Below are 25004 nucleotides of genomic sequence, written 5' to 3' on the forward strand. Positions count from 1 at the left end.
ACCCTTTCTAACCTTTGTGCAATCACGTGCAATCCATACTGGGCCTAACACCGTCTGAGCCTGCCTCATGCTGTATAGACATATATTTTGAATGTGTACGCTATCCATACATGTTATCCAGGGATACGGTACCCTTTCTAACCTTTGTGCAATCACGTGCAATCCATACTGGGCCTAACATCGTCTGAGCCTGCCTCATGCTGTATAGACATATATTTTGAATGTGTACGCTATCCATACATGTTATCCGGGGATACGGTACCCTTTCTAACCTTTGTGCAATCACGTGCAATCCATACTGGGCCTAACACCGTCTGAGCCTGCCTCATGCTGTATAGACAAATATTTTGAATGTGTACGCTATCCATACATGTTATCCAGGGATACGGTACCCTTTCTAACCTTTGTGCAATCACGTGCAATCCATACTGGGCCTAACACCGTCTGAGCCTGCCTCATGCTGTATAGACATATATTTTGAATGTGTACGCTATCCATACATGTTATCCAGGGATACGGTACCCTTTCTAACCTTTGTGCAATCACGTGCAATCCATACTGGGCCTAACACCGTCTGAGCCTGCCTCATGCTGTATAGACATATATTTTGAATGTGTACGCTATCCATACATGTTATCCAGGGATACGGTACCCTTTCTAACCTTTGTGCAATCACGTGCAATCCATACTGGGCCTAACATCGTCTGAGCCTGCCTCATGCTGTATAGACATATATTTTGAATGTGTACGCTATCCATACATGTTATCCGGGGATACGGTACCCTTTCTAACCTTTGTGCAATCACGTGCAATCCATACTGGGCCTAACACCGTCTGAGCCTGCCTCATGCTGTATAGACAAATATTTTGAATGTGTACGCTATCCATACATGTTATCCAGGGATACGGTACCCTTTCTAACCTTTGTGCAATCACGTGCAATCCATACTGTGCCTAACACCGTCTGAGCCTGCCTCATGCTGTATAGACATATATTTTGAATGTGTACGCTATCCATACATGTTATCCGGGGATACGGTACCCTTTCTAACCTTTGTGCAATCACGTCCAATCCATACTGGGCCTAACACCGTCTGAGCCTGCCTCCTGAGACATATATTTTGAATGTGTACGCTATCCATACATGTTATCCAGGGATACGGTACCCTTTCTAACCTTTGTGCAATCACGTGCAATCCATACTGGGCCTAACACCGTCTGAGCCTGCCTCATGCTGTATAGACATATATTTTGAATGTGTACGCTATCCATACATGTTATCCGGGGATACGATACCCTTTCTAACCTTTGGGCAATCACGTGCAATCCATACTGGGCCTAACACCGTCTGAGCCTGCCTCCTGAGACATATATTTTGAATGTGTACGTTATCCATACATGTTATCCAGGGATACGGTACCCTTTCTAACCTTTGTGCAATTACGTGCAATCCATACTGGGCCTAACACCGTCTGAGCCTGCCTCATGCTGTATAGACATATATTTTGAATGTGTACGCTATCCATACATGTTATCCAGGGATACGGTACCCTTTCTAACCTTTGTGCAATCACGTGCAATCCATACTGGGCCTAACACCGTCTGAGCCTGCCTCATGCTGTACAGACATATATTTTGAATGTGTACGCTATCTATACATGTTATCCGGGGATACGGTACCCTTTCTAACCTTTGTGCAATCACGTGCAATCCATACTGGGCCTAACACCGTCTGAGCCTGCCTCATGCTGTATAGACATATATTTTGAATGTGTACGCTATACATACATGTTATCCAGGGATACGGTACCCTTTCTAACCTTTGTGCAATCACGTGCAATCCATACTGGGCCTTACACCGTCTGAGCCTGCCTCATGCTGTATAGACATATATTTTGAATGTGTACGCTATCCATACATGTTATCCGGGGATACGATAGCCTCTCTAACCTTTGTGCAATCACGTGCAATCCATACTGGGCCTAACACCGTCTGAGCCTGCCTCCTGAGACATATATTTTGAATGTGTACGCTATCCATACATGTTATCCAGGGATACGGTACCCTTTCTAACCTTTGTGCAATCACGTGCAATCCATACTGGGCCTAACACCGTCTGAGCCTGCCTCATGCTGTATAGACATATATTTTGAATGTGTACGCTATCCATACATGTTATCCAGGGATACGGTACCCTTTCTAACCTTTGTGCAATCACGTGCAATCCAAACTGGGCCTAACACCGTCTGAGCCTGCCTCATGCTGTACAGACATATATTTTGAATGTGTACACTATCCATACATGTTATCCGGGGATACGGTACCCTTTCTAACATTTGTGCAATCACGTGCAATCCATACTGGGCCTAACACCGTCTGAGCCTGCCTCCTGAGACATATATTTTGAATGTGTACGCTATCCATACATGTTATCCAGGGATACGGTACCCTTTCTAACCTTTGTGCAATCACGTGCAATCCATACTGGGCCTAACACCGTCTGAGACTGCCTCATGCTGTATAGACATATATTTTGAATGTGTACGCTATCCATACATGTTATCCAGGGATACGGTACCCTTTCTAACCTTTGAGCAAACACGTGCAATCCATACTGGGCCTAACACCGTCTGAGCCTGCCTCATGCTGTATGGACATATATTTTGAATGTGTACGCTATCCATACATGTTATCCGGGGATACGGTACCCTTTCTAACCTTTGTGCAATCACGTGCAATCCATACTGGGCCTAACACCGTCTGAGCCTGCCTCCTGAGACATATATTTTGAATGTGTACGCTATCCATACATGTTATCCAGGGATACGGTACCCTTTCTAACCTTTGTGCAATCACGTGCAATCCATACTGGGCCTAACACCGTCTGAGCCTGCCTCATGCTGTATAGACATATATTTTGAATGTGTACGCTATCCATACATGTTATCCGGGGATACGGTACCCTTTCCAACCTTTGTGCAATCACGTGCAATCCATACTGGGCCTAACACCATCTGAGCCTGCCTCCTGAGACATATATTTTGAATGTGTACGCTATCCATACATGTTATCCAGGGATACGGTACCCTTTCTAACCTTTGTGCAATCACGTGCAATCCATACTGGGCCTAACACCGTCTGAGCCTGCCTCCTGAGACATATATTTTGAATGTGTACGCTATCCATACATGTTATCCAGGGATACGGTACCCTTTCTAACCTTTGTGCAATCACGTGCAATCCATACTGGGCTTAACACCATCTGAGCCTGCCTCCTGAGACATATATTTTGAATGTGTACGCTATCCATACATGTTATCCAGGGATACGGTACCCTTTTTAACCTTTGTGCAATCACGTGCAATCCATACTGGGCCTAACACCGTCTGAGCCTGCCTCCTGAGACATATATTTTGAATGTGTACGCTATCCATACATGTTATCCAGGGATACGGTACCCTTTCTAACCTTTGTGCAATCACGTGCAATCCATACTGGGCCTAACACCGTCTGAGCCTGCCTCATGCTGTATAGACATTTATTTTGAATGTGTACGCTATCCATACATGTTATCCAGGGATACGGTACCCTTTCTAACCTTTGTGCAATCACGTGCAATCCATACTGGGCCTAACACCGTCTGAGCCTGCTTCATGCTGTATAGACATATATTTTGAATGTTTACGCTATCCATACATGTTATCCGGGGATACGGTACCCTTTCTATCCTTTGTGCAATCACGTGCAATCCATACTGGTCCTAACACCGTCTGAGCCTGCCTCCTGAGACATATATTTTGAATATGTACGCTATCCATACATGTTATCCAGGGATACGGTACACTTTCTAACCTTTGTGCAATCACGTGCAATCCATACTTGGCCTAACACCGTCTGAGCCTGCCTCATGCTGTATAGACATATATTTTGAATGTGTACTCTATCCATACATGTTATCAGGGGATACGGTACCCTTTCTAACCTTTGTGCAATCACGTGCAATCCATACTGGGCCTAACACCGTCTGATCCTGCCTCCTGAGACATATATTTTGAATGTGTATGCTATCCATACATGTTATCCAGGGATACGGTACCCTTTCTAACCTTTGTGCAATCACGTGCAATCCATACTGGACCTAACACCGTCTGAGCCTGCCTCATGCTGTATAGACATATATTTCGAATGTGTACGCTATCCATACATTTTATCCAGGGATACGGTACCCTTTCTAACCTTTGTGCAATCACGTGCAATCCATACTGGGCCTAACACCGTCTGAGCCTGCCTCATGCTGTATAGACATATATTTTGAATGTGTACGCTATACATACATGTTATCCGGGGATAGGGTACCATTTCTAACCTTTGTGCAATCACGTGCAATCCATACTGGGCCTAACACCGTCTGAGCCTGCCTCCTGAGACATATATTTTGAATGTGTACGCTATCCATACATGTTATCCAGGGATACGGTACCCTTTCTAACCTTTGTGCAATCACGTGCAATCCATACTGGGCCTAACACCGTCTGAGCCTGCCTCATGCTGTATAGACATATATTTTGAATGTGTACGCTATCCATACATGTTATCCAGGGATACGGTACCCTTTCTAACCTTTGAGCAAACACGTGCAATCCATACTGGGCCTAACACCGTCTGAGCCTGCCTCATGCTGTATAGACATATATTTTGAATGTGTACTCTATCCATACATGTTATTCGGGGATACGGTACCCTTTCTAACCTTTTTGCAATCACGTGCAATCCATACTGGGCCTAACACCATCTGAGCCTGCCTCCTGAGACATATATTATGAATGTGTACGCTATCCATACATGTTATCCAGGGATACGGTACCCTTTCTAACCTTTGTGCAATCACGTGCAATCCATACTTGGCCTAACACCGTCTGAGCCTGCCTCATGCTGTATAGACATATATTTTGAATGTGTACGCTATCCATACATGTTATCCAGGGATACGGTACCCTTTCTAACCTTTGTGCAATCACGTGCAATCCATACTGGGCCTAACACCGTCTGAGCCAGCCTCATTCTGTATAGACATATATTTTGAATGTGTACGCTATCCATACATGTTATCCGGGGAAACGGTACCCTTTCTAACCTTTGTGCAATCACGTGCAATCCATACTGGGCCTAACACCGTCTGAGCCTGCCTCCTGAGACATATGTTTTGAATGTGTACGCTATCCATACATGTTATCCAGGGATACGGTACCCTTTCTAACCTTTGTGCAATCACGTTCAATCCATACTGGGCCTAACACCGTCTGAGCCTGCTTCATGCTGTATAGACATATATTTTGAATGTGTACGCTATCCATACATGTTATCCGGGGATACGGTACCCTTTCTAACCTTTGTGCAATCACGTGCAATCCATTCTGGGCCTAACACCGTCTGAGCCTGCCTCCTGAGACATATATTTTGAATGTGTACGCTATCCATACATGTTATCCAGGGATACGGTACCCTTTCTAACCTTTGTGCAATCACGTGCAATCCATACTGGGCCTAACACCGTCTGAGCCTGCCTCATGCTGTATAGACATATATTTTGAATGTGTACTCTATCCATACATGTTATCCGGGGATACGGTGCCCTTTCTAACCTATGTGCAATCACGTGCAATCCATACTGGGCCTAACACCGTCTGAGCCTGCCTCATGCTGTATAGACATATATTTTGAATGTGTACGCTATCCATACATGTTATCCAGGGATACGGTACCCTTTCTAACCTTTGTGCAATCACGTGCAATCCATACTGGGCCTAACACCGTCTGAGCCTGCCTCATGCTGTATAGACATATATTTTGAATGTGTACGCTATCCATACATGTTATCCAGGGATACGGTACCCTTTCTAACCTTTGTGCAATCACGTGCAATCCATACTGGGCCTAACACCGTCTGAGCCTGCCTCATGCTGTATAGACATATATTTTGAATGTGTACGCTATCCATACATGTTATCCAGGGATACGGTACCCTTTCTAACCTTTGTGCAATCACGTGCAATCCATACTGGGCCTAACATCGTCTGAGCCTGCCTCATGCTGTATAGACATATATTTTGAATGTGTACGCTATCCATACATGTTATCCGGGGATACGGTACCCTTTCTAACCTTTGTGCAATCACGTGCAATCCATACTGGGCCTAACACCGTCTGAGCCTGCCTCATGCTGTATAGACAAATATTTTGAATGTGTACGCTATCCATACATGTTATCCAGGGATACGGTACCCTTTCTAACCTTTGTGCAATCACGTGCAATCCATACTGGGCCTAACACCGTCTGAGCCTGCCTCATGCTGTATAGACATATATTTTGAATGTGTACGCTATCCATACATGTTATCCGGGGATACGGTACCCTTTCTATCCTTTGTGCAATCACGTGCAATCCATACTGGGCCTAACACCGTCTGAGCCAGCCTCCTGAGACATATATTTTGAATGTGTACGCTATCCATACATGTTATCCAGGGATACGGTACCCGTTCTAACCTTTGTGCAATCACGTGCAATCCATACTGGGCCTAACACCGTCTGAGCCTGCCTCATGCTGTATAGACATATATTTTGAATGTGTACGATATCCATACATGTTATCCAGGGATACGGTACCCTTTCTAACCTTTATGCAATCACGTGCAATCCATACTTGGCCTAACACCGTCTGAGCCTGCCTCATGCTGTATAGACATATATTTTGAATGTGTACGCTTTCCATACATGTTATCCGGGGATACGGTACCCTTTCTAACCTTTGTGCAATCACGTGCAATCCATACTGGGCCTAACACCTTCTGAGCCTGCTTCCTGAGACATATATTTTGAATGTGTACGCTATCCATACATGTTATCCAGGGATACGGTACCCTTTCTAACCTTTGTGCAATCACGTGCAATCCATACTGGGCCTAACACCGTCTGAGCCTGCCTCATGCTGTATAGACATATATTTTGAATGTGTACGCTATCCATACATGTTATCCAGGGATACGGTACCCTTTCTAACCTTTGTGCAATCACGTGCAATCCATACTGGGCCTAACACCGTCTGAGCCTGCCTCATGCTGTATAGACATATATTTTGAATGTGTACGCTATCCATACATGTTATCCAGGGATACGGTACCCTTTCTAACCTTTGTGCAATCACGTGCAATCCATACTGGGCCTAACACCGTCTGAGCCTGCCTCATGCTGTATAGACATATATTTTGAATGTGTACGCTATCCATACATGTTATCCAGGGATACGGTACCCTTTCTAACCTTTGTGCAATCACGTGCAATCCATACTGGGCCTAACATCGTCTGAGCCTGCCTCATGCTGTATAGACATATATTTTGAATGTGTACGCTATCCATACATGTTATCCGGGGATACGGTACCCTTTCTAACCTTTGTGCAATCACGTGCAATCCATACTGGGCCTAACACCGTCTGAGCCTGCCTCATGCTGTATAGACAAATATTTTGAATGTGTACGCTATCCATACATGTTATCCAGGGATACGGTACCCTTTCTAACCTTTGTGCAATCACGTGCAATCCATACTGGGCCTAACACCGTCTGAGCCTGCCTCATGCTGTATAGACATATATTTTGAATGTGTACGCTATCCATACATGTTATCCAGGGATACGGTACCCTTTCTAACCTTTGTGCAATCACGTGCAATCCATACTGGGCCTAACACCGTCTGAGCCTGCCTCATGCTGTATAGACATATATTTTGAATGTGTACGCTATCCATACATGTTATCCAGGGATACGGTACCCTTTCTAACCTTTGTGCAATCACGTGCAATCCATACTGGGCCTAACATCGTCTGAGCCTGCCTCATGCTGTATAGACATATATTTTGAATGTGTACGCTATCCATACATGTTATCCGGGGATACGGTACCCTTTCTAACCTTTGTGCAATCACGTGCAATCCATACTGGGCCTAACACCGTCTGAGCCTGCCTCATGCTGTATAGACAAATATTTTGAATGTGTACGCTATCCATACATGTTATCCGGGGATACGGTACCCTTTCTAACCTTTGTGCAATCACGTGCAATCCATACTGTGCCTAACACCGTCTGAGCCTGCCTCATGCTGTATAGACATATATTTTGAATGTGTACGCTATCCATACATGTTATCCGGGGATACGGTACCCTTTCTAACCTTTGTGCAATCACGTCCAATCCATACTGGGCCTAACACCGTCTGAGCCTGCCTCCTGAGACATATATTTTGAATGTGTACGCTATCCATACATGTTATCCAGGGATACGGTACCCTTTCTAACCTTTGTGCAATCACGTGCAATCCATACTGGGCCTAACACCGTCTGAGCCTGCCTCATGCTGTATAGACATATATTTTGAATGTGTACGCTATCCATACATGTTATCCGGGGATACGATACCCTTTCTAACCTTTGTGCAATCACGTGCAATCCATACTGGGCCTAACACCGTCTGAGCCTGCCTCCTGAGACATATATTTTGAATGTGTACGTTATCCATACATGTTATCCAGGGATACGGTACCCTTTCTAACCTTTGTGCAATTACGTGCAATCCATACTGGGCCTAACACCGTCTGAGCCTGCCTCATGCTGTATAGACATATATTTTGAATGTGTACGCTATCCATACATGTTATCCAGGGATACGGTACCCTTTCTAACCTTTGTGCAATCACGTGCAATCCATACTGGGCCTAACACCGTCTGAGCCTGCCTCATGCTGTACAGACATATATTTTGAATGTGTACGCTATCTATACATGTTATCCGGGGATACGGTACCCTTTCTAACCTTTGTGCAATCACGTGCAATCCATACTGGGCCTAACACCGTCTGAGCCTGCCTCCTGATACATATATTTTGAATGTGTACGCTATCCATACACGTTATCCAGGGATACGGTACCCTTTCTAACCTTTGTGCAATCACGTGCAATCCATACTGGGCCTAACACCGTCTGAGCCTGCCTCATGCTGTATAGACATATATTTTGAATGTGTACGCTATCCATACATGTTATCCGGGGATACGGTACCCTTTCTAACCTTTGTTCAATCACGTGCAATCCATACTGGGCCTAACACCGTCTGAGCCTGCCTCCTGAGACATATATTTTGAATGTGTACGCTATCCATACATGTTATCCAGGGATACGGTACCCTTTCTAACCTTTGTGCAATCACGTGCAATCCATACTGGGCCTAACACCGTCTGAGCCTGCCTCATGCTGTATAGACATATATTTTGAATGTGTACGCTATCCATACATGTTATCCAGGGATACGGTACCCTTTCTAACCTTTGAGCAATCATGTGCAATCCATACTGGGCCTAACACCGTCTGAGCCTGCCTCATGCTGTATAGACATATATTTTGAATGTGTACGCTATCCATACATGCTATCCGGGGATACGGTACCCTTTCTAACCTTTGTGCAATCACGTGCAATCCATACTGGGCCTAACACCGTCTGAGCCTGCCTCCTGAGACATATATTTTGAATGTGTACGCTATCCATACATGTTATCCAGGGATACGGTACCCTTTCTAACCTTTGTGCAATCACGTGCAATCCATACTGGGCCTAACACCGTCTGAGCCTGCCTCCTGAGACATATATTTTGAATGTGTACGCTATCCATACATGTTATCCAGGGATACGGTACCCTTTCTAACCTTTGTGCAATCACGTGCAATCCATACTGGGCCTAACACCGTCTGAGCCTGCCTCATGCTGTGTAGACATATATTTTGAATGTGTACGCTATCCATACATGTTATCCAGGGATACGGTACCCTTTCTAACCTTTGTGCAATCACGTGCAATCCATACTGGGCCTAACACCGTTTGAGCCTGCTTCATGCTGTATAGACATATATTTTGAATGTGTACGCTATCCATACATGTTATCCGGGGATAAGGTACCCTTTCTAACCTTTGTGCAATCACGTGCAATCCATACTGGGCCTAACACTGTCTGATCCTGCCTCCTGAGACATATATTTTGAATGTGTACGCTATCCATACATGTTATCCAGGGATACGGTACCCTTTCTAACCTTTGTGCAATCACGTGCAATCCATACTGGACCTAACACCGTCTGAGCCTGCCTCATGCTGTATAGACATATATTTTGAATGTGTACGCTATCCATACATGTTATCCAGGGATACGGTAACCTTTCTAACCTTTGTGCAATCACGTGCAATCCATACTGGGCCTAACACCGTCTGAGCCTGCCTCATGCTGTATAGACATATATTTTGAATGTGTACGCTATCCATACATGTTATCCGGGGATATGGTACCCTTTCTAACCTTTGTGCAATCACGTGCAATCCATACTGGGCCTAACACAGTCTGAGCCTGCCTCCTGAGACATATATTTTGAATGTGTACGCTATCCATACATGTTATCCAGGGATACGGTACCCTTTCTAACCTTTGTGCAATCACGTGCAATCCATACTGGGCCTAACACTGTCTGAGCCTGCCTCATGCTGTATAGACATATATTTTGAATGTGTACGCTATCCATACATGTTATCCAGGGATACGGTACCCTTTCTAACCTTTGAGCAAACACGTGCAATCCATACTGGGCCTAACACTGTCTGAGCCTGCCTCATGCTGTATAGACATATATTTTGAATGTGTACGTTATCCATACATGTTATTCAGGGATACGGTACCCTTTCTAACCTTTGTGCAATCACGTGCAATCCATACTGGGCCTAACACCGTCTGAGCCTGCCTCATGCTGTATAGACATATATTTTGAATGTGTACGCTATCCATACATGTTATCCAGGGATACGGTACCCTTTCTAACCTTTGTGCAATCACGTGCAATCCATACTGGTCCTAACACCGTCTGAGCCTGCTTCATGCTGTATAGACATATATTTTGAATGTGTACGCTATCCATACATGTTATCCGGGGATACGGTACCCTTTCTAACCTTTGTGCAATCACGTGCAATCCATACTGGGCCTAACACCGTCTGAGCCTGCCTCCTGAGACATATATTTTGAATGTGTAAGCTATCCATACATGTTATCCAGGGATACGGTACCCTTTCTAACCTTTGTGCAATCACGTGCAATCCATACTGGGCCTAACACCGTCTGAGCCTGCCTCATGCTGTATAGACATATATTTTGAATGTGTACTCTATCCATTCTTGTTATCCGGGGATACGGTACCCTTTCTAACCTTTGTGCAATCACGTGCAATCCATACTGGGCCTAACACCGTCTGATCCTGCCTCCTGAGACATATATTTTGAATGTGTACGCTATCCATACATGTTATCCAGGGATACGGTACCCTTTCTAACCTTTGTGCAATCACGTGCAATCCATACTGGACCTAACACCGTCTGAGCCTGCCTCATGCTGTATAGACATATATTTTGAATGTGTACGCTATCCATACATGTTATCCAGGGATACGGTACCCTTTCTAACCTTTGTGCAATCACGTGCAATCCATACTGGGCCTAACACCGTCTGAGCCTGCCTCATGCTGTATAGACATATATTTTGAATGTGTACGCTATCCATACATGTTATCCGGGGATATGGTACCCTTTCTAACCTTTGTGCAATCACGTGCAATCCATACTGGGCCTAACACCGTCTGAGCCTGCCTCATGCTGTATAGACATATATTTTGAATGTGTACGCTATCCATACATGTTATCCAGGGATACGGTACCCTTTCTAACCTTTGTGCAATCACGTGCAATCCATACTGGGCCTAACACCGTCTGAGCCTGCCTCATGCTGTATAGACATATATTTTGAATGTGTACGCTATCCATACATGTTATCCAGGGATACGGTACCCTTTCTAACCTTTGTGCAATCACGTGCAATCCATAATGGGCCTAACACCGTCTGAGCCTGCCTCATGCTGTATAGACATATATTTTGAATGTGTACGCTATCCATACATGTTATCCAGGGATACGGTACCCTTTCTAACCTTTGTGCAATCACGTGCAATCCATACTGGGCCTAACACCGTCTGAGCCTGCCTCATGCTATATAGACATATATTTTGAATGTGTACGCTATCCATACATGTTATCCAGGGATACGGTACCCTTTCTAACCTTTGTGCAATCACGTGCAATCCATACTGGGCCTAACACCGTCTGAGCCTGCCTCATGCTGTATAGACATATATTTTGAATGTGTACGCTATCCATACATGTTATACGGGGATACGGTACCCTTTCTAACCTTTGTGCAATCACGTGCAATCCATACTGGGCCTAACACCGTCTGAGCCTGCCTCATGCTGTATAGACAAATATTTTGAATGTGTACGCTATCCATACATGTTATCCAGGGATACGGTACCCTTTCTAACCTTTGTGCAATCACGTGCAATCCATACTGGGCCTAACACCGTCTGAGCCTGCCTCATGCTGTATAGACATATATTTTGAATGTGTACGCTATCCATACATGTTATCCGGGGATACGGTACCCTTTCTAACCTTTGTGCAATCGCGTGCAATCCATACTGGGCCTAACACCGTCTGAGCCTGCCTCCTGAGACATATATTTTGAATGTGTAAGCTATCCATACATGTTATCCAGGGATACGGTACCTTTTCTAACCTTTGTGCAATCACGTGCAATCCATACTGGGCCTAACACCGTCTGAGCCTGCCTCATGCTGTATAGACATATATTTTGAATGTGTACTCTATCCATTCTTGTTATCCGGGGATACGGTACCCTTTCTAACCTTTGTGCAATCACGTGCAATCCATACTGGGCCTAACACCGTCTGATCCTGCCTCCTGAGACATATATTTTGAATGTGTACGCTATCCATACATGTTATCCAGGGATACGGTACCCTTTCTAACCTTTGTGCAATCACGTGCAATCCATACTGGACCTAACACCGTCTGAGCCTGCCTCATGCTGTATAGACATATATTTTGAATGTGTACGCTATCCATACATGTTATCCAGGGATACGGTACCCTTTCTAACCTTTGTGCAATCACGTGCAATCCATACTGGGCCTAACACCGTCTGAGCCTGCCTCATGCTGTATAGACATATATTTTGAATGTGTACGCTATCCATACATGTTATCCGGGGATATGGTACCCTTTCTAACCTTTGTGCAATCACGTGCAATCCATACTGGGCCTAACACCGTCTGAGCCTGCCTCATGCTGTATAGACATATATTTTGAATGTGTACGCTATCCATACATGTTATCCAGGGATACGGTACCCTTTCTAACCTTTGTGCAATCACGTGCAATCCATACTGGGCCTAACACCGTCTGAGCCTGCCTCATGCTGTATAGACATATATTTTGAATGTGTACGCTATCCATACATGTTATCCAGGGATACGGTACCCTTTCTAACCTTTGTGCAATCACGTGCAATCCATAATGGGCCTAACACCGTCTGAGCCTGCCTCATGCTGTATAGACATATATTTTGAATGTGTACGCTATCCATACATGTTATCCAGGGATACGGTACCCTTTCTAACCTTTGTGCAATCACGTGCAATCCATACTGGGCCTAACACCGTCTGAGCCTGCCTCATGCTATATAGACATATATTTTGAATGTGTACGCTATCCATACATGTTATCCAGGGATACGGTACCCTTTCTAACCTTTGTGCAATCACGTGCAATCCATACTGGGCCTAACACCGTCTGAGCCTGCCTCATGCTGTATAGACATATATTTTGAATGTGTACGCTATCCATACATGTTATACGGGGATACGGTACAATTTCTAACCTTTGTGCAATCACGTGCAATCCATACTGGGCCTAACACCGTCTGAGCCTGCCTCATGCTGTATAGACAAATATTTTGAATGTGTACGCTATCCATACATGTTATCCAGGGATACGGTACCCTTTCTAACCTTTGTGCAATCACGTGCAATCCATACTGGGCCTAACACCGTCTGAGCCTGCCTCATGCTGTATAGACATATATTTTGAATGTGTACGCTATCCATACATGTTATCCGGGGATACGGTACCCTTTCTAACCTTTGTGCAATCACGTGCAATCCATACTGGGCCTAACACCGTCTGAGCCTGCCTCCTGAGACATATATTTTGAATGTGTACGCTATCCATACATGTTATCCAGGGATACGGTACCCTTTCTAACCTTTGTGCAATCACGTGCAATCCACACTGGGCCTAACACTGTCTGAGCCTGCCTCATGCTGTAAAGACAAATATTTTGAATGTGTACGCTATCTATACATGTTATCCGGGGATACGGTACCCTTTCTAACCTTTGTGCAATCACGTGCAATCCATACTGGGCCTAACACCGTCTGAGCCTGCCTCCTGAGACATATATTTTGAATGTGTACGCTATCCATACATGTTATCCAGGGATACGGTACCCTTTCTAACCTTTGTGCAATCACGTGCAATCCATACTGGGCCTAACACCGTCTGAGCCTGCCTCATGCTGTATAGACATATATTTTGAATGTGTACGCTATCCATACATGTTATCCAGGGATACGGTACCCTTTCTAACCTTTGTGCAATCACGTGCAATCCATACTGGGCCTAACACCGTCTGAGCCTGCCTCATGCTGTATAGACATATATTTTGAATGTGTACGCTATCCATACATGTTATCCAGGGATACGGTACCCTTTCTAACCTTTGTGCAATCACGTGCAATCCATACTTGGCCTAACACCGTATGAGCCTGCCACATGCTATATAGACATATATTTTGAATGTGTACGCTATCCATACATGTTATCCGGGGATACGGTACCCTTTCTAACCTTTGTGCAATCACGTGCAATCCATACTGGGCCTAACACCTTCTGAGCCTGCCTCCTGAGACATATATTTTGAATGTGTCCGCTATCCATACATGTTATCCAGGGATACGGTACCCTTTCTAACCTTTGTGCAATCACGTGCAATCCATACTGGGCCTAACACCGTCTGAGCCTGCCTCATGCTGTATAGACATATATTTTGAATGTGTACGCTATCCATACATGTTATCCAGGGATACGGTACCCTTTCTAACCTTTGTGCAATCACGTGCAATCCATACTGGGCCTAACACCGTATGAGCCTGCCTCATGCTGTATAGACATATATTTTGAATGTGTACGCTATCCATACATGTTATCCAGGGATACGGTACCCTTTCTAACCTTTGTGCAATCACGTGCAATCCATACTGGGCCTAACACCGTCTGAGCCTGCCTCATGCTGTGTAGACATATATTTTGAATGTGTACGCTATCCATACATGTTATCCGGGGATATGGTACCCTTTCTAACCTTTGTGCAATCACGTGCAATCCATACTGGGCCTAACACCGTCTGAGCCTGCCTCCTGAGACATATATTTTGAATGTGTACGCTATCCATACATGTTATCCAGGGATACGGTACCCTTTCTAACCTTTGTGCAATCACGTGCAATCCATACTGGGCCTAACACCGTCTGAGCCTGCCTCATGCTGTATAGACACATATTTTGAATGTGTACGCTATCCATACATGTTATCCAGGGATACGGTACCCTTTCTAACCTTTGTGCAATCACGTGCAATTCATACTTGGCCTAACACCGTCTGAGCCTGCCTCATGCTGTATAGACATATATTTTGAATGTGTACGCTATCCATACATGTTATCCGGGGGACGGTACCCTTTCTAACCTTTGTGCAATCACGTGCAATCCATACTGGGCCTAACACCTTCTGAGCCTGCCTCCTGAGACATATATTTTGAATGTGTATGCTATCCATACATGTTATCCAGGGATACGGTACCCTTTCTAACCTTTGTGCAATCACGTGCAATCCATACTGGGCCTAACACCGTCTGAGCCTGCCTCATGCTGTATAGACATATATTTCGAATGTGTACGCTATCCATACATGTTATCCAGGGATACGGTACCCTTTCTAACCTTTGTGCAATCACGTGCAATCCATAATGGGCCTAACACCGTCTGAGCCTGCCTCATGCTGTATAGACATATATTTTGAATGTGTACGCTATCCATACATGTTATCCAGGGATACGGTACCCTTTCTAACCTTTGTGCAATCACGTGCAATCCATACTGGGCCTAACACCGTCTGAGCCTGCCTCATGCTATATAGACATATATTTTGAATGTGTACGCTATCCATACATGTTATCCAGGGATACGGTACCCTTTCTAACCTTTGTGCAATCACGTGCAATCCATACTGGGCCTAACACCGTCTGAGCCTGCCTCATGCTGTATAGACATATATTTTGAATGTGTACGCTATCCATACATGTTATACGGGGATACGGTACCCTTTCTAACCTTTGTGCAATCACGTGCAATCCATACTGGGCCTAACACCGTCTGAGCCTGCCTCATGCTGTATAGACAAATATTTTGAATGTGTACGCTATCCATACATGTTATCCAGGGATACGGTACCCTTTCTAACCTTTGTGCAATCACGTGCAATCCATACTGGGCCTAACACCGTCTGAGCCTGCCTCATGCTGTATAGACATATATTTTGAATGTGTACGCTATCCATACATGTTATCCGGGGATACGGTACCCTTTCTAACCTTTGTGCAATCACGTGCAATCCATACTGGGCCTAACACCGTCTGAGCCTGCCTCCTGAGACATATATTTTGAATGTGTACGCTATCCATACATGTTATCCAGGGATACGGTACCCTTTCTAACCTTTGTGCAATCACGTGCAATCCATACTGGGCCTAACACCGTCTGAGCCTGCCTCATGCTGTATAGACATATATTTTGAATGTGTACGCTATCCATACATGTTATCCAGGGATACGGTACCCTTTCTAACCTTTGTGCAATCACGTGCAATCCATACTTGGCCTAACACCGTATGAGCCTGCCTCATGCTATATAGACATATATTTTGAATGTGTACACTATCCATACATATTATCCGGGGATACGGTACCCTTTCTAACCTTTGTGCAATCACGTGCAATCCATACTGGGCCTAACACCTTCTGAGCCAGCCTCCTGAGACATATATTTTGAATGTGTCCGCTATCCATACATGTTATCCAGGGATACGGTACCCTTTCTAACCTTTGTGCAATCACGTGCAATCCATACTGGGCCTAACACCGTCTGAGCCTGCCTCATGCTGTATAGACATATATTTTGAATGTGTACGCTATCCATACATGTTATCCAGGGATACGGTACCCTTTCTAACCTTTGTGCAATCACATGCAATCCATACTGGGCCTAACACCGTATGAGCCTGCCTCATGCTGTATAGACATATATTTTGAATGTGTACGCTATCCATACATGTTATCCAGGGATACGGTACCCTTTCTAACCTTTGTGCAATCACGTGCAATCCATACTGGGCCTAACACCGTCTGAGCCTGCCTCATGCTGTATAGACATATATTTTGAATGTGTATGCTATCCATACATGTTATCCAGGGATACGGTACCCTTTCTAACCTTTGTGCAATCACGTGCAATCCATACTGGGCCTAACATCGTCTGAGCCTGCCTCATGCTGTATAGACATATATTTTGAATGTGTACGCTATCCATACATGCTATCCGGGGATACGGTACCCTTTCTAACCTTTGTGCAATCACGTGCAATCCATACTGGGCCTAACACCGTCTGAGCCTGCCTCATGCTGTATAGACAAATATTTTGAATGTGTACGCTATCCATACATGTTATCCAGGGATACGGTACCCTTTCTAACCTTTGTGCAATCACGTGCAATCCATACTGGGCCTAACACCGTCTGAGCCTGCCTCATGCTGTATAGACATATATTTTGAATGTGTACGCTATCCATACATGTTATCCAGGGATACGGTACCCTTTCTAACCTTTGTGCAATCACGTGCAATCCATAATGGGCCTAACACCGTCTGAGCCTGCCTCATGCTGTATAGACATATATTTTGAATGTGTACGCTATCCATACATGTTATCCAGGGATACGGTACCCTTTCTAACCTTTGTGCAATCACGTGCAATCCATACTGGGCCTAACACCGTCTGAGCCTGCCTCATGCTATATAGACATATATTTTGAATGTGTACGCTATCCATACATGTTATCCAGGGATACGGTACCCTTTCTAACCTTTGTGCAATCACGTGCAATCCATACTGGGCCTAACACCGTCTGAGCCTGCCTCATGCTGTATAGACATATATTTTGAATGTGTACGCTATCCATACATGTTATACGGGGATACGGTACCCTTTCTAACCTTTGTGCAATCACGTGCAATCCATACTGGGCCTAACACCGTCTGAGCCTGCCTCATGCTGTATAGACAAATATTTTGAATGTGTACGCTATCCATACATGTTATCCAGGGATACGGTACCCTTTCTAACCTTTGTGCAATCACGTGCAATCCATACTGGGCCTAACACCGTCTGAGCCTGCCTCATGCTGTATAGACATATATTTTGAATGTGTACGCTATCCATACATGTTATCCGGGGATACGGTACCCTTTCTAACCTTTGTGCAATCGCGTGCAATCCATACTGGGCCTAACACCGTCTGAGCCTGCCTCCTGAGACATATATTTTGAATGTGTAAGCTATCCATACATGTTATCCAGGGATACGGTACCTTTTCTAACCTTTGTGCAATCACGTGCAATCCATACTGGGCCTAACACCGTCTGAGCCTGCCTCATGCTGTATAGACATATATTTTGAATGTGTACTCTATCCATTCTTGTTATCCGGGGATACGGTACCCTTTCTAACCTTTGTGCAATCACGTGCAATCCATACTGGGCCTAACACCGTCTGATCCTGCCTCCTGAGACATATATTTTGAATGTGTACGCTATCCATACATGTTATCCAGGGATACGGTACCCTTTCTAACCTTTGTGCAATCACGTGCAATCCATACTGGACCTAACACCGTCTGAGCCTGCCTCATGCTGTATAGACATATATTTTGAATGTGTACGCTATCCATACATGTTATCCAGGGATACGGTACCCTTTCTAACCTTTGTGCAATCACGTGCAATCCATACTGGGCCTAACACCGTCTGAGCCTGCCTCATGCTGTATAGACATATATTTTGAATGTGTACGCTATCCATACATGTTATCCGGGGATATGGTACCCTTTCTAACCTTTGTGCAATCACGTGCAATCCATACTGGGCCTAACACCGTCTGAGCCTGCCTCATGCTGTATAGACATATATTTTGAATGTGTACGCTATCCATACATGTTATCCAGGGATACGGTACCCTTTCTAACCTTTGTGCAATCACGTGCAATCCATACTGGGCCTAACACCGTCTGAGCCTGCCTCATGCTGTATAGACATATATTTTGAATGTGTACGCTATCCATACATGTTATCCAGGGATACGGTACCCTTTCTAACCTTTGTGCAATCACGTGCAATCCATAATGGGCCTAACACCGTCTGAGCCTGCCTCATGCTGTATAGACATATATTTTGAATGTGTACGCTATCCATACATGTTATCCAGGGATACGGTACCCTTTCTAACCTTTGTGCAATCACGTGCAATCCATACTGGGCCTAACACCGTCTGAGCCTGCCTCATGCTATATAGACATATATTTTGAATGTGTACGCTATCCATACATGTTATCCAGGGATACGGTACCCTTTCTAACCTTTGTGCAATCACGTGCAATCCATACTGGGCCTAACACCGTCTGAGCCTGCCTCATGCTGTATAGACATATATTTTGAATGTGTACGCTATCCATACATGTTATACGGGGATACGGTACAATTTCTAACCTTTGTGCAATCACGTGCAATCCATACTGGGCCTAACACCGTCTGAGCCTGCCTCATGCTGTATAGACAAATATTTTGAATGTGTACGCTATCCATACATGTTATCCAGGGATACGGTACCCTTTCTAACCTTTGTGCAATCACGTGCAATCCATACTGGGCCTAACACCGTCTGAGCCTGCCTCATGCTGTATAGACATATATTTTGAATGTGTACGCTATCCATACATGTTATCCGGGGATACGGTACCCTTTCTAACCTTTGTGCAATCACGTGCAATCCATACTGGGCCTAACACCGTCTGAGCCTGCCTCCTGAGACATATATTTTGAATGTGTACGCTATCCATACATGTTATCCAGGGATACGGTACCCTTTCTAACCTTTGTGCAATCACGTGCAATCCACACTGGGCCTAACACTGTCTGAGCCTGCCTCATGCTGTAAAGACAAATATTTTGAATGTGTACGCTATCTATACATGTTATCCGGGGATACGGTACCCTTTCTAACCTTTGTGCAATCACGTGCAATCCATACTGGGCCTAACACCGTCTGAGCCTGCCTCCTGAGACATATATTTTGAATGTGTACGCTATCCATACATGTTATCCAGGGATACGGTACCCTTTCTAACCTTTGTGCAATCACGTGCAATCCATACTGGGCCTAACACCGTCTGAGCCTGCCTCATGCTGTATAGACATATATTTTGAATGTGTACGCTATCCATACATGTTATCCAGGGATACGGTACCCTTTCTAACCTTTGTGCAATCACGTGCAATCCATACTGGGCCTAACACCGTCTGAGCCTGCCTCATGCTGTATAGACATATATTTTGAATGTGTACGCTATCCATACATGTTATCCAGGGATACGGTACCCTTTCTAACCTTTGTGCAATCACGTGCAATCCATACTTGGCCTAACACCGTATGAGCCTGCCACATGCTATATAGACATATATTTTGAATGTGTACGCTATCCATACATGTTATCCGGGGATACGGTACCCTTTCTAACCTTTGTGCAATCACGTGCAATCCATACTGGGCCTAACACCTTCTGAGCCTGCCTCCTGAGACATATATTTTGAATGTGTCCGCTATCCATACATGTTATCCAGGGATACGGTACCCTTTCTAACCTTTGTGCAATCACGTGCAATCCATACTGGGCCTAACACCGTCTGAGCCTGCCTCATGCTGTATAGACATATATTTTGAATGTGTACGCTATCCATACATGTTATCCAGGGATACGGTACCCTTTCTAACCTTTGTGCAATCACGTGCAATCCATACTGGGCCTAACACCGTATGAGCCTGCCTCATGCTGTATAGACATATATTTTGAATGTGTACGCTATCCATACATGTTATCCAGGGATACGGTACCCTTTCTAACCTTTGTGCAATCACGTGCAATCCATACTGGGCCTAACACCGTCTGAGCCTGCCTCATGCTGTGTAGACATATATTTTGAATGTGTACGCTATCCATACATGTTATCCGGGGATATGGTACCCTTTCTAACCTTTGTGCAATCACGTGCAATCCATACTGGGCCTAACACCGTCTGAGCCTGCCTCCTGAGACATATATTTTGAATGTGTACGCTATCCATACATGTTATCCAGGGATACGGTACCCTTTCTAACCTTTGTGCAATCACGTGCAATCCATACTGGGCCTAACACCGTCTGAGCCTGCCTCATGCTGTATAGACACATATTTTGAATGTGTACGCTATCCATACATGTTATCCAGGGATACGGTACCCTTTCTAACCTTTGTGCAATCACGTGCAATTCATACTTGGCCTAACACCGTCTGAGCCTGCCTCATGCTGTATAGACATATATTTTGAATGTGTACGCTATCCATACATGTTATCCGGGGGACGGTACCCTTTCTAACCTTTGTGCAATCACGTGCAATCCATACTGGGCCTAACACCTTCTGAGCCTGCCTCCTGAGACATATATTTTGAATGTGTATGCTATCCATACATGTTATCCAGGGATACGGTACCCTTTCTAACCTTTGTGCAATCACGTGCAATCCATACTGGGCCTAACACCGTCTGAGCCTGCCTCATGCTGTATAGACATATATTTCGAATGTGTACGCTATCCATACATGTTATCCAGGGATACGGTACCCTTTCTAACCTTTGTGCAATCACGTGCAATCCATAATGGGCCTAACACCGTCTGAGCCTGCCTCATGCTGTATAGACATATATTTTGAATGTGTACGCTATCCATACATGTTATCCAGGGATACGGTACCCTTTCTAACCTTTGTGCAATCACGTGCAATCCATACTGGGCCTAACACCGTCTGAGCCTGCCTCATGCTATATAGACATATATTTTGAATGTGTACGCTATCCATACATGTTATCCAGGGATACGGTACCCTTTCTAACCTTTGTGCAATCACGTGCAATCCATACTGGGCCTAACACCGTCTGAGCCTGCCTCATGCTGTATAGACATATATTTTGAATGTGTACGCTATCCATACATGTTATACGGGGATACGGTACCCTTTCTAACCTTTGTGCAATCACGTGCAATCCATACTGGGCCTAACACCGTCTGAGCCTGCCTCATGCTGTATAGACAAATATTTTGAATGTGTACGCTATCCATACATGTTATCCAGGGATACGGTACCCTTTCTAACCTTTGTGCAATCACGTGCAATCCATACTGGGCCTAACACCGTCTGAGCCTGCCTCATGCTGTATAGACATATATTTTGAATGTGTACGCTATCCATACATGTTATCCGGGGATACGGTACCCTTTCTAACCTTTGTGCAATCACGTGCAATCCATACTGGGCCTAACACCGTCTGAGCCTGCCTCCTGAGACATATATTTTGAATGTGTACGCTATCCATACATGTTATCCAGGGATACGGTACCCTTTCTAACCTTTGTGCAATCACGTGCAATCCATACTGGGCCTAACACCGTCTGAGCCTGCCTCATGCTGTATAGACATATATTTTGAATGTGTACGCTATCCATACATGTTATCCAGGGATACGGTACCCTTTCTAACCTTTGTGCAATCACGTGCAATCCATACTTGGCCTAACACCGTATGAGCCTGCCTCATGCTATATAGACATATATTTTGAATGTGTACACTATCCATACATATTATCCGGGGATACGGTACCCTTTCTAACCTTTGTGCAATCACGTGCAATCCATACTGGGCCTAACACCTTCTGAGCCAGCCTCCTGAGACATATATTTTGAATGTGTCCGCTATCCATACATGTTATCCAGGGATACGGTACCCTTTCTAACCTTTGTGCAATCACGTGCAATCCATACTGGGCCTAACACCGTCTGAGCCTGCCTCATGCTGTATAGACATATATTTTGAATGTGTACGCTATCCATACATGTTATCCAGGGATACGGTACCCTTTCTAACCTTTGTGCAATCACATGCAATCCATACTGGGCCTAACACCGTATGAGCCTGCCTCATGCTGTATAGACATATATTTTGAATGTGTACGCTATCCATACATGTTATCCAGGGATACGGTACCCTTTCTAACCTTTGTGCAATCACGTGCAATCCATACTGGGCCTAACACCGTCTGAGCCTGCCTCATGCTGTATAGACATATATTTTGAATGTGTATGCTATCCATACATGTTATCCAGGGATACGGTACCCTTTCTAACCTTTGTGCAATCACGTGCAATCCATACTGGGCCTAACATCGTCTGAGCCTGCCTCATGCTGTATAGACATATATTTTGAATGTGTACGCTATCCATACATGCTATCCGGGGATACGGTACCCTTTCTAACCTTTGTGCAATCACGTGCAATCCATACTGGGCCTAACACCGTCTGAGCCTGCCTCATGCTGTATAGACAAATATTTTGAATGTGTACGCTATCCATACATGTTATCCAGGGATACGGTACCCTTTCTAACCTTTGTGCAATCACGTGCAATCCATACTGGGCCTAACACCGTCTGAGCCTGCCTCATGCTGTATAGACATATATTTTGAATGTGTACGCTATCCATACATGTTATCCAGGGATACGGTACCCTTTCTAACCTTTGTGCAATCACGTGCAATCCATACTGGGCCTAACACCGTCTGAGCCTGCCTCATGCTGTATAGACATATATTTTGAATGTGTATGCTATCCATACATGTTATCCAGGGATACGGTACCCTTTCTAACCTTTGTGCAATCACGTGCAATCCATACTGGGCCTAACACCGTCTGAGCCTGCCTCATGCTGTATAGACAAATATTTTGAATGTGTACGCTATCCATACATGTTATCCAGGGATACGGTACCCTTTCTAACCTTTGTGCAATCACGTGCAATCCATACTGGGCCTAACACCGTCTGAGCCTGCATCATGCTGTATAGACATATATTTTGAATGTGTACGCTATCCATACATGTTATCCAGGGATACGGTACCCTTTCTAACCTTTGTGCAATCACGTGCAATCCATACTGGGCCTAACACCGTCTGAGCCTGCCTCATGCTGTATAGACATATATTTTGAATGTGTATGCTATCCATACATGTTATCCAGGGATACGGTACCCTTTCTAACCTTTGTGCAATCACGTGCAATCCATACTGGGCCTAACATCGTCTGAGCCTGCCTCATGCTGTATAGACATATATTTTGAATGTGTACGCTATCCATACATGCTATCCCGGGATACGGTACCCTTTCTAACCTTTGTGCAATCACGTGCAATCCATACTGGGCCTAACACCGTCTGAGCCTGCCTCATGCTGTATAGACAAATATTTTGAATGTGTACGCTATCCATACATGTTATCCAGGGATACGGTACCCTTTCTAACCTTTGTGCAATCACGTGCTATCCATACTGGGCCTAACACCGTCTGAGCCTGCCTCCTGAGACATATATTTTGAATGTGTACGCTATCCATACATGTTATCCAGGGATACGGTACCCTTTCTAACCTTTGTGCAATCACGTGCAATCCATACTGGGCCTAACACCATCTGAGCCT

This window comes from Dendrobates tinctorius, unplaced genomic scaffold (genome assembly GCF_039654945.1).
Source record: "Dendrobates tinctorius isolate UK_male_01 unplaced genomic scaffold, ASM3965494v1 ptg000127l, whole genome shotgun sequence".
Lineage (NCBI taxonomy): Eukaryota > Metazoa > Chordata > Amphibia > Anura > Dendrobatidae > Dendrobates > Dendrobates tinctorius.